This window comes from Siphateles boraxobius, unplaced genomic scaffold (genome assembly GCF_051911475.1).
Source record: "Siphateles boraxobius isolate OS27281-9 unplaced genomic scaffold, OSU_SipBor_1 151, whole genome shotgun sequence".
Taxonomy (NCBI): domain Eukaryota; kingdom Metazoa; phylum Chordata; class Actinopteri; order Cypriniformes; family Leuciscidae; genus Siphateles; species Siphateles boraxobius.
Genome location: NW_027508757.1, coordinates 1,266,722 through 1,279,332, shown reverse-complemented (window position 1 = coordinate 1,279,332; position 12,611 = coordinate 1,266,722). Strand labels below are relative to the sequence as shown.

General features: G+C 38.8%; 1 long non-coding RNA gene across 1 annotated transcript; it reads left to right on the top strand.

Annotated features, from left to right (window-relative positions):
* Positions 1 to 778: 778 nt before the first annotated feature.
* LOC143738762 (uncharacterized) lies at positions 779 to 8,880 on the top strand. The gene is made up of 3 exons (XR_013204023.1): positions 779 to 829; positions 5,967 to 6,073; positions 8,094 to 8,880. It is a non-coding gene; the product is annotated as an uncharacterized LOC143738762 (long non-coding RNA).
* The last annotated feature ends 3,731 nt before the right edge of the window (positions 8,881 to 12,611 follow it).

Here is a 12,611-nt window from a genome sequence, read left to right as displayed (position 1 = left end):
GTGTGCAAATAAAAACCGATCAGGTTTATTGGTCGCTGAGGGACTGAATGGATTAATTTGTAATTGCTGGCGATTTACACACACACACACACACACACACACACACACACACACACACACACACACACACACACACACACACACACACACACACACACACACACACACACACACACACACACACACAACAAGTCAATAATAAAACTCTGAAATGCGGGGTTTACTGCCATTATAATGTGGTGTTGTTCTTGTTTCATGTGTGTGTGTGTGTGTGTGTGTGTGTGTGTGTGTGTGTGTGTGTGTGTGTGTGTTAGAGAGAGAGAGAACACACCTTTTTTTTACTCTCTAAAGCAAGAAAAATAAAATTTATGTAGTATCAGACATTATTTTGCTTCTCTTGCTAATGTTTCTTGTTTAGTGGATGTTTAGATGTTTTAACAGGAACACCAGACAGAAGGACTGATTATGAGCGTTTCTGTCTCCTGCAGTGTGTGTGAGACGCTCGTCTCCGAGGAAGCCTTCAGCAGAACTCACACACACACTTCACACACGTCTGTGTTCTTCAGGGAGACGGGCTGCTAAAAGCTTTTCAACACCAACATCTCCCTGTGATCCAGAGAAATCAAAGAGAGCAAATCTCTCCCACTGACGCAGTGTGTGTGTGTGTGTGTGTGTGTGTGTGTGTGTGTGTGTGTGTGTGTGTGTGTGTGTGTGTGTGTGTGTGTGTGTGTGTGTGTGTGTGTGTGTGAGAGAGAGAGAGAGAGAAGATGATCAGAGATGCAGTAAGGAAGAGCAAAGTTCATCACATTTCATCGCACGACACAAGCATGTGAGTTCAGATCATATTTATCATAACAGCAAACAAATCTGCCTTGATTGAACATGAAACACATCAGGTTTTTATATCCTTTGCATTTAGCTCATGCATAATAAATAAACGTCAGAACACACACTATTTCAAATAGATTTCATCAAAGAATACTGGAAAAAAAGGTTTCCAACATTGATAAAAATCATAAATGTTTCTTGAGCATCAAATCATCATTACACTGAAGACTGGAGTAATGATGCTGAAAATTCAGCTTTGATCACAGGAATAAATTACATTTTACAATACATTCACATTATAAAATTGTAATAATATTTAAAAAAAATTACTCAATAAATGCAGCCTTGGTGAGCATAAATTATATTTTTAAAAATCGAAATTATTCCCATCTTTTGACTGCTAGTGTATAAAAGTTAGATAGATAAATACATGTGTAATATATTATAATAATAATAAATAAAAATAAAATATAATATAGAGTATGATATGTAATGTAATATATAATAAATATCACCAGGGTTAAAGAGACCTGAATCACACTCCGGTCTGAAATGACCAGCGGGAGCCAGTGGTGATGTCACACGGTGACCCCCGGACCTCTGTTTCCATGGCAACGGCAAACAAAGACTCCAGAGACATGATGAAGGAGACGAGATTAATGACTTTTGACAGACGGACTCTTGAGAGAAAACCCAAGAGACTCACAAGTCAAACTTTGTGTCAGGAGTGATGATGTTAATTTTCCTCATGGACGTTTCATCATTGGTTCGTTCTTTTGCGCGATTCCTCTCGGACATCCCTGTATTGTTGACGGCGTTTGGAGAGATTTGCTCGGTCTCCACAGAGGCGGATGGGTTGAGAGATTGTTGTCAGCGTTCCTGTCTGGTGTGTGTCAGTGAAACTCTCTTTGAAGTGAATGTCAGGGGAGATTTATGCAGTTAACACTTTGTCTTTATGTGAGAATGAATAATAATGTAAAACACAGAGCTGGACTTCTGCAGACGTGGTGACAGGATTGTTAGTGTTTTCTGGAGAATATTTAAAACTCATCAGTGTATCATGTTACCAGTCTGAGAAGACTATATGTAAAGTAATTAAAGTTACAAAGGTTATTCAGTCAAGAGCAATGAGTGTTAGTACTTTGTCTTTTGTTGTTTGATTAACATTAAAAACACAGACCACAGCAGGTTTATTAGGCTGCTGTCACTTTAATGGTAAATACCAAAAGCCGACGTGGAAAATGCACATGAACATCCCCTCATGTGGTATTTTCCACTGGGCAGCTCATAGAATATTTTGATGCAGGAGTTGCCAAGATAACCTTTGACCTTTTCAAAATGGCGGAGAGCCACGAGAGAGTCGTGAATAGTAAAAATACGTACTATTCATGATCTAGAAAATATACAGCATATTATTTACCGTTTGAGTTTTGATAAATCATCTTCTTGCTGAAGCAGATGACTTAAGCAATCTAAAATAGTTTTAGCTAAATAACAGGTTTGGATCTCCATCTTTTTACCACATTACGACAACAAAAGCACTTGAACTCAACACACTGGTAAATACCAGTTCACAAGTGGAAAATATCATATTTTCCATAGCACGTGAACGCACAATAAGAGCTGCACGGATCCAATATACTGTTACAAATGCGTTTTTATGTTCGGTTAAAGGTGCAGTGTGTGATTTTTAGTGGCATCTAGTGGTGAGGTTACGAATTGCAACGAACAAAAGTTACGGTGGCCGACAGGAAAATATGTCATAATCTGAGACAGCAGAGAGTAGCAGTTCAGTAATGAGGTTTCTTTACAAGGATAAATTAAGAAATTATGTTTACTTAATTATTCAGTAAAACTATGTTATTGCGAATATTATTGTTACTTGTTCATGATTGTGTCAGTGTTTTATTCGCTGAACTAAGCTTGCTTCCTTGCACGAAGAGCAACATAGTAACAAAACGCATTTGTCCGTTTAGTGCCACTGTAGAAACATGTCGGCGGCGGCGCATTTCAATGTAAGGGAACCCGCGGTGTGTGTAGATAGAAACTGCTCATTCTAAGGTAATACAAATATAACGGTTCATTAAGTAAGGTCTTTATTCACCACTGAAAACTTATTTTTCAAGGTAGTGAGGAAACGCGCTCTGTAGTGCTGTGTGTTCGCTGTAGCGCTGTGTGTTCTCTGTCGCGCTGTGTGTTCTCTGTCGGCTACGGTAGAAACATGACGACTAGGGTTGGGTACCGAAACGCGGTGCCAATAGGGAACCGGTTCCGGCGTAAACGGTAGTAACCAGACCGAATTAGAACGAAAATTTCGGTGCCTGACTCTCTGTCTTACATGCGCTTCATGGGGCACACGCGCGCGCACACACGTACGCAAGGTCTCTCGCTCTCTCCTCCTCCGCCGTGTGCGCGCTATATGGCTTGGAGCACAGTCTCTTCTGTATCGCATGCGCGCTCTTGCTCGCTCGCTCTTGATTCCGGGAGATTTTAACTAGTTGGTGGGCATCAGTGTAAAATTACGCATCAGAACGCCCTCTCTGTGCCGATTGTCTGAAGCTCATATAGAATCAAAATAATCGTATGACTGTTGTTTTCACACTGCGTGACTATCTGGGGTAACATTCAGTTGCTGGTGTGTTCACACTGCACGATGGATCGGCGACAGGTCCATTGGCGGTAATTGGCTATTTCTTGGCGGTAATGATACGTGAGCAATGAATTGAGTTCACTTTCACATCTTATCGAGCTTGAATATTACATTGGCGAGGCTTAAAGTTTCGTGGCGATGCAACACTGCCCTGTCAACTGTCCCGAGCGTCATTCACCTTTATTCACATTCATGTTTTCACAATTTTCCATTTAACACCGTTTCATAGACACGCCAATGCCGATTTTTACTTACATTTGCCGCTTGGTGAGTGTTCATTTTAGGCCGTGGGTTTCTTAATAAAGTGGCAGGTGAGTGTGTATATATACATATTTATTAACAAACAATGCACTTGATTAAATTGATACTTGATGTGCAATTTTTATGATGTATAAAAGCAATCAAACATATAAACATTTTCCCAGAGAAACATTTTATTGCTCAGATGTTGCTCTTACAAAGCTCAGCAGGAGATCAACTTTATTGTTTGGCAATGAAAGGACACTGACTTTGAACTGGATACTTAGGAAATAAAAGTCAAGAGATCAAGAACAAGAGGACAGGACTGAGAGCTGAAAGGTTTGATCCTTTAATTCTTTCTTCTTGTTTTCATCTAGTGAATATCTGTTGAGGTACATGAAAGTATTTCATTTTTGTTCTTTCACCTTCAGCCTGATGTGCGTCTCGCCTCTTCAAGGACTGTATTACGTTATTGACAGGCAATCTCCATTAGAGAGATCGAGTGTCTGTGAGGTCAGCCTGTTATGAAAGGACATCACTGTATTATCTGTGAAGGGCTCAAAACTCATTATAACCCAACATGATGCAGCCGTGAAGCTCACGATAAAATAAGGTCACGTTTAATGAAAATAACTCAATTATAAAATTAAGAAATTATATTTTAGGAACTTTAAGAATTTGTTTGGATTGAGTACTTTTCATTTTTGTTTGGATTGAGTACTTTTCATTATTTTAATACAGTATTTTAGTAAACAAAAATGATTTTATTTGAATCAGCATAAATGAAATGCAGAACAAGATTGGCTGCGTCTCAAATCGCAAACCTCCGTAATATATAGTAGGCAATAAACAATGTGTGACAAAAGAAGTATGTCTGAATTCACAGTATATTCATACTACACACACTAATACTATATAGAGCGTATAGGCTTCTTTTTTATCGGGCGTGACTTACTTATTCAAAATAAGTACCATAAGAGTGTATGCGATTTCAGACACGGCCATAGTCACATTTTTATTGTGTTTGGTTCTCATTTTCAAGGGCTTTTTTATTTATTTATAATTATGTTTGTTGAATTTTCATTATAATACAAATATAACAATGCATTGAAGAAAAAAACCAGTACAATAAAAATAAAGGAACACCAATTGCTCAGATTTGTATATAAAACAGAACTACACCATAATAAAATAGATTATAGAATAAAAACAATACATTAACATATTTCAAAAAGATGCAGGAGAGGACAAATATTCAATATCTAGAGAGTTATACAAGCACAATATTCCTTGTAATATAATAGGGCGAAGATGATTTTCCGAATAGTCCAGATATGGGGTCCGGACTTTATACAACTGGCATGTTTTTTGATGTAATACATGGGTGAGACGCTCCAGGGGAATCAACTAAAAAAAAACTTATGTCAACCTTTAAGAGATCACTAATCCAATTAAGTAAAATATTTTTTCTGGCTGCAAAGGATGAAATATTATATAAATTCTTATTAATTTTCAAGGGCTTTTAGTTTACATTCAGTTTCCTTTGTCGTTAGTTTCCCACCCTCATTAGTTTCCATGGTTATTGATTACTGAGTTCACCTGTTTTATATTCAGATCGCTATCATGTCTCGAGACATGTGTCTATGCTGTCCTCTCTGAGATATATAAAGCTGACTGAAGCTTGAGGATCACAGTGTTATAATAAACTCTCATATTGTGTCCTCACAGCAGATCAGATCCGGGAGGTTATGAATCTGTTTCACTCAGTCGCAGTCACAGCGGGATACGGGATTATACGGGACTGTGGACGTCTGACATTTCACCATCATCTCCTGCTGTATTTCTCTTCATGCAATAAGTGTGTTGTATTAAATAGTGTCTGGCAACTAAAGTATCTTAAGTGCTTAAATTTTGATCATGAGTCTGGTAAACCTTGAGTTTTTATCAGAAAATGTGTGCAGAAAATAAAATTACAAAAAAAAAGTAGATCCATATTTAGCAAGAGACAATATATATTGAGTATTGAACAGTGCATTTTTAATGAGCTTTTCCCATTTTTTACTGGCCTAATTGCAGTGGGCGTGGCCTGTTCTGACACTTCTGATTGGTTCAGATGTCTGAATGAACCTTAATGCATCCTGACTGACACTGACCACAAAACACACTGAATTCTGTCTGACAGGTGAAGCTTTTCAACTCCTGCCAATCACAGTTATCATCTCTCTTTCTTTTCTTTTCTATGATGCAGTTTCTTGTGAGAGTGTCACGGGAAATGATGCAAGACTCCAGTAGGACGATGCGAACATGACGAATGTCCAAGAAGGACACGCCTGCATACGGAAACACACTTCATCAGTAAGTTCTTCACTGAAGACTGTCTGTGAGTTTGATGGCATCCAAAATCATGTATTTAATCGCATTTTTGTCAAATTTGGTGATTAGTCCTTTCTCTGAAGAGTTTTTTGTACAAACACAGTTTAAAAATGTATGCAATCCAATCAAATTGAATCAAAACCGTTTCAATTTTGGAGAACAATCATGGGAAACATGGAAATGTCAGGGAATTTTAAAACTGTGATTTCCAGGCCTGGAAAAGTCATGGAAATAAGCAAAATCCTAAAAAGTATTGGGTATTTCTATAATGCATTTACTATATGATCTTGACAATTTTGGGAGATTCACTATCAAAAAATATTCCAATGCATTAATCCAGAAAGGTCGTGGGAAAGTGTGGGATCCACGAAAGCTCTTGCCATTTGTGTTTAGCATTTCATCCAGGGTTCAGGGTGACGCTTTTCCCAAGCTATAATTCAATTTTCTTCTTGTATTATAATCTTCGTCGCTGATGATGAAGAGAGCTGTTTGAAAAGAGCGCCGGTGAGCACACCAGTGCAATTACTACTGCGACATTAGTCCACTGCTAATTAAGACTAACTAATGAGCCATTCATCCTCATTTAGACGAAACTTACTGCCAGGAAAATGCGCTAATTACCGCCATTACTCAACTGTTCAGATCACACGTGAACAACATCACAATCACAGACATTATTACACAGCAATTTCAGAGACATATCAATCAATCATGTGCGACTGAAAGAATTTGCCTTTTATTAGTTTGTGTCCGGTGTGTTTGTTCAGATAAGTTCAAACCCACACATGGCAGATTGCATGAAACTTTTTCTTCTATTATAAAAAACTTTAAAAATGTAGTTGTACTCTTGTACATTTATGGTGTGTCAGTTTCATGTTCAGAATAGAACTAGTTTCACTAACTAGCAGTTTACTTTTCCAATTTAAATTAGACCGTTCTAACTTTTTATGTAATTGACCTTAAAAGTTAGGACCATGCAGTCTTGAAGAAAAAAAGTAGATGACTAACTTTTAAGACTAGTCTAAGCAGTTTATGCAGACGGCCACTGATTCAACCAATCACGTGAGGTTGTCAGTTTGATTGACCAATTGCAGGCAGGGGTGTGGTGAAAGTGATTGAACATTTGCTTGGAAATAATCAGTGCTTTTAATTAAGATAATTATGTTTGATGAAGATTTTTATGGAATAATGTCTGCCACATCATGCTTTGGTAATCCTGGTAATAATGTGGATTTTTTCCCCTAAGGCACGTTTATAAAAGCTACTTAAATGAACTACGGCAAAATCCTGGCTTAATCTGAGCCTTGTTTGTGAAACCAGGGGCCAGTTGCATAAACATAGCCAATATGTTAAGACTGTGACTTAAGTTCCAGTATGACCAACTAGTTGTAAGTCAAGGGGCAATTATTCTTACTTTTCAGTATCAAATTAGACCAGTCTACGTTTATATATAGCTGACTTAAAACAGTTATGAACTAATGAACTTAGTTATTACTAAAGCTTTATTTTTTTATGTGGCAAATGGTGCAGAAATGAGACGACGACGTATTGATATGCATTACCGTAAGTGGCTTAAAATTTGTTCCATATATATATTTTATGCAGTCATAACATAACTACTAAAGGGATACGATGAGGGAAAAAAATTTAGATGGGAGGGAAGATTTTACAACGCTATACATTCTCCCACAATATTTTTGCGTTCCCCCGAGAAACTATGCGTTCGTATGCAAACCTTTTGAGTTTCCGAACGAGCGAACGCAAAGTTTAAGAGAATGCAAAAACATTTTAATAAATATATTTTCCTCCAATCTCATATTTTTCCCAGGACCATGTCCCTTTAGGGCCTCCATACCTTGTGAGTTATTTGCGAGTGAACGCTGAGGAACGCAAAGGTTTTCAGAGCAGAAACACTGAAACCTTTTGCGAGAGAACGCAAAACCATTTAAATAAATGTTTCCCTCCCATCTCATATTTTTCCCATCACAATTTCCCTTTTTAGACTGTGCCTGCAAACAGACAACACCATCAGAAGCATTTAATTCTCAGTGAATTCCCTCCCAGAAAGTGTTTTGAACAGACGATCTGCTGCTCAATTAACTCGGAAGGCTGTAAAACAAACTGTGGATCAGCAGTTTTTCCTGGATGTTCAGTTTCCCGGGATCGGGATGTCTTATCTCGGCTCGGCAGCGCTGCAGTGTGTCCTGCTCTATCGACGATTGCAGAAATATCTTTGACATTCATCCAGCCTCTCGTCTGGCGTCCGATCTCTCCGTGAGAACTGATGTCCTCTCGAATTCAATTTCCTCTGCCGTGATCTGGCTTTATCTGGGTAATAACTGTTCCCAGGCCTGTGCTAATGAAACCTGTCAGTCCCGCGGGACACGTGCACGGGATTGAGGACCCGATCAGTCTGTCAGAGGAATAATCCCGGACAGATGAACAACATCAGCGCTGGGAATCTGGGAGTCTTTGCACAAACTGAACTCTGAAGGTCAAAAGCACCACAGGAGAGACGTCTGCGTTCCTTTCGCACGCTGGGGGACAACGTTAAATTAATAATTCTGCCAAAAAAATTTACTCATCCTCATGTTGATCCAAACCCGTAATTTGATTTCTTCTGTGCATTTGCACAATGAGACCTTTATTCCTATAGTGCTTTATATATTACAGATTATTTCAAAGCAGCTTCACTGGAAAATAATGATGCAAACTTCATCAAATATTCAAATTCAAATCCAGCTTTAAAGCAGCGCTCGAAGGTCAATATCCAGCTTAAAGTTGATTCGGTTCAGTTCAACAACTGTGTAAAGTTCACGAGTAAAGCAGAGTAGCCTATATAATGACTGAGTGTTCATGTTTGAATTAAATATTCTTTTAAAGTCCACGTATCCCTTAAAACTCATCTTTAATCACCAAAATGACATATTTAAATGTTTTTTCCTTCTTTTCTTTGAAAATGTCTTTGTGCCTTAAAATAGCTTGAATGGTACTATCGTCTCACTCAGTATGCGCAGTTCTATGAATATGCAAATGAGCCCCGCCTCCACCCATTCACTCACTCAGAGATCCACTCGTTGACGATCACACGTTGATCTGATTGGTTACAAGGTAGTTTGTGACGTCAGAAACACCAGTGATTTCAAACCGTGTTTTTGAGACTGTCTTTGGTTCACTGCAGTTTTAAGGAGAAAATGCTGTCGACTTATGAATTTACACATGGTTTGTCTTTAAGCATATTAAATTATGAAGTAAAGACAGTATGTGACTTTTCCTTGAAAAAGAAATGAAAAGGTCGAGTCTTGTGAGCATTATGAACCGTCTCTTCTTTCATTAGTTCAACCGCCTGTACGAGTTCATTGGCGGGTCAGATTTGGACAGGCTTATGCTCTCATGAACAATATTGAAAAACCAATAAGTTCTGAATCAGAGTGATGATTCAAAGAGATCTGTGCCGTATGTTCTGGGATCTTCAAGATGAAGTGACTCTGACACTGAACAGCGAAACAGACCGTCGGTCTTTAGAGACGGAGATCCAGGAGAATCCTGAACTTATGAATCATCTCCTCCTTGTCTTTGAGTGATGTCTGCATCATATTCCAGAAGACCATCATAAACGCCATTTTAACAGAGATAAAAAATAAAGGTAAAAATGTTCAGATGTGGAAAACAATATAATATATTATTAATATGAGTAATATCAATGATATACAGTACACTAGTGTTTAACAGTTCGGGGTTAGTAAGATTTTTAATACTTTTATTCAGCATGGACGCAATAAATTAAATGAATTAAAAGTGATAGTTTGGATTTAAAATAAATGCTGTTAAAAAAAATTAAGAATCTTAAAAAATATTTATCAGTTTCTACAAAAATATGAATCAGCACAACTGTTTTCAACATTGATAATAATCATAAATGTTTCTTGAGCATCAAATCATATTATAGTGATTTCTGAAGGATCATGTGACACTGAAGACTGGAGTAATGATGCTGAAAATTCAGCTTTGATCACAGGAATAAATTACACTTTTTTATATATTCAAATAGAAAACAGCTGATTTGAATTGTAATAATATTTCACAATATTACTGTATTGATGATCAAATAAAAATGATGGTGAGCAGCAGAGACTTCTTAAACATCAAAACATCTTACTGAACCCAAACCTTTGAATGGTAGTGTAATTAAATACATATAAGAAAATGCACACATGCATACAATTATATTAATATAATTGTTATTATGCTTAAAAATGTGTTAAATTGTTTTAGACAAAATGAAAGCTGTTGAAAAATCCAGCATGAATTCAATGTCAGTCCAGACTGGTTTATGCTGGTTAGAACTGGTGACCAACAAAGTCATTGTGTTCTTGAGGAAAACTGAGCTGGTCCATCATCACTCCCGGATCCCGGATCCCAGCATGCAGAAGGTGGAAGCCGGAGAATTTCAAGTAGGGATATCCCACATCAGACATGAGATGAGAAGCAGCATAGGCCTTGTGTGTGTGTGTATATGTGTGTGTGTGGGTGTGTGTGTTCAGCACGCAGAAAATGAGCCATCCATCATGGTACTAATGCTTGACAAGAAAATCAATTAACAACCCAATTAAAGTCTGTTGGTTGTGTGTGAGTGTGTGTGTGAGTGTGTGTGTGTTTGACTCCAGCGGCTGCAGCAGAGACTGATACAATCCAGTGTATTATTACAGTTACTGTCTGTCATTCTGCTCTGGAAGGCTGACATTTACAGTAACACAAACCTGAAATCTCTGCAGGGGTTTTTTTGTGCCGTGCATTAAAATGTTCAAACAGCACATGCACATTGCATTGAACACATTTTTTGCATGTTGTTGTACCTGATTTGCATGCATTTTTTTCCATCTAATTACCCAATTTGCATAGATTGATTGAATCAGGTGCGAAACATTGCAAAAATGATGCATTCAGTGGGCACACCTCGTGTTTTTATGTTAAATCCCAATGCACTTGTAAGTGCACTACAGTAAATGTTTCCCCCCCTTGTTTTTAGTCTAAATGAACCCTTAACCGTACGTTCACACCGCCGCCGACTTGAGCGGCAAAGAAGCTCTGGACGCCCTGCCAAGGACGCTTGTCAAAAAGTACGGGGAAGCTTGTTGACGCTTTGGTCGCTCTGACGTAGCAGGGAGAAGAGACGTGTCACAACATGAAATGTCACATGAGATTGGTGTTTTTGCATTCCACTTCACTGCTTTTCTATTTAACTATGTAAACACGCGCTAGACTGTGTGCTCGAGCTTCGTGTCTTTTGCCGCGTCTCGCGCATGTCACAGCGTTTTAAAAAACGCGTCATTCAAGTTAAAATAAGTTCAACTTTAAGAACAAAAATGTAAACTATCCCAGCTATTTTATCCCATGCCTCGTTCTTTTGTAACTGGTCCCTATAAGCAAACAACGTGATATCATAAATGATAGGAAACCCAGCAACGGCGATTATTAGCTTCTCCTCCATTTTATCTGAACTACCCGGTAATGTTTTGGTAGGAACGAAAGTTTACATCGTGTGTTTCTCCGGAATCAGCCAACGCGGAGGACGTCTATTCCGATTGGTCGCTGGCTTTTGCCGCTGCTTGCCGCTGAACCGCGTCATAGCTCTTTACCATAAAGTTGAGCTACTTTCAACTTTCTGTTTGACGCTAAAGATGCTCAAAACGGCCAAAACGCGACGCCGATGGATTTGACGCTCCTTGCAGCTGAGAGAAGCCCGCTTCCATTGAAAATGAATGACTTCCGGCAGCTTTGGAAGCTCAAGTCGGCGGCGGTGTGAACGTACAGTAAGGCTTTTAATGCAGTGAATGCAGGCATAAGCAGATGTCTGTACTGTATGCTTGAGCCGACAGCAATGCCATGTCTTTCTGTGATGAGACGTTTGTCCGTCCATGATCTCCCCGGAGCTTCACACACATTAACACACCGCCGGTCAGCAGGAACTGCTGGGTCTCGCTGTGAGGTCATGAGAGTCACGGCTCACATTAACACATTGTGACAGTCTTCACACTCGACGTCTGGATCCGATCTCCTCACTGTGAGGATGATGATGATGATGATCACACGGGGTTAACTGAGCCTGTCTGAGTTCAACTGGACTCTTCCGGAAGTTATAGGAATTTACGCTGTATGAGAAATGCACTATATTAGAGATACATCAATATAAATCTAACATTAAAGGACAAGCTCGGTATTTTACACTTAAAGCCCAGTTTTAAGATCGTTTCTGATGAAATCGAACGGTTGAGGTACGGTATTACTCCGCCACCGGAGACGTTAATGGGGTTGTTTGTATTCTTTCTGTGGTCTTCCTATCACGGTATCGTAGGCTACGCTATCCAAACATTGGCAAAGGTGCATTATCGCCACCAACTGGGCTGGAGTGTCTATTATTCAAGCTCTCGACGGAAGAATGTCCGGGTGTGAGGCGTTTGGAAAAATAGGTCCACAGTTTTACAGCGAATGATAAAACACCTGTTGGAAAGCATCTTTA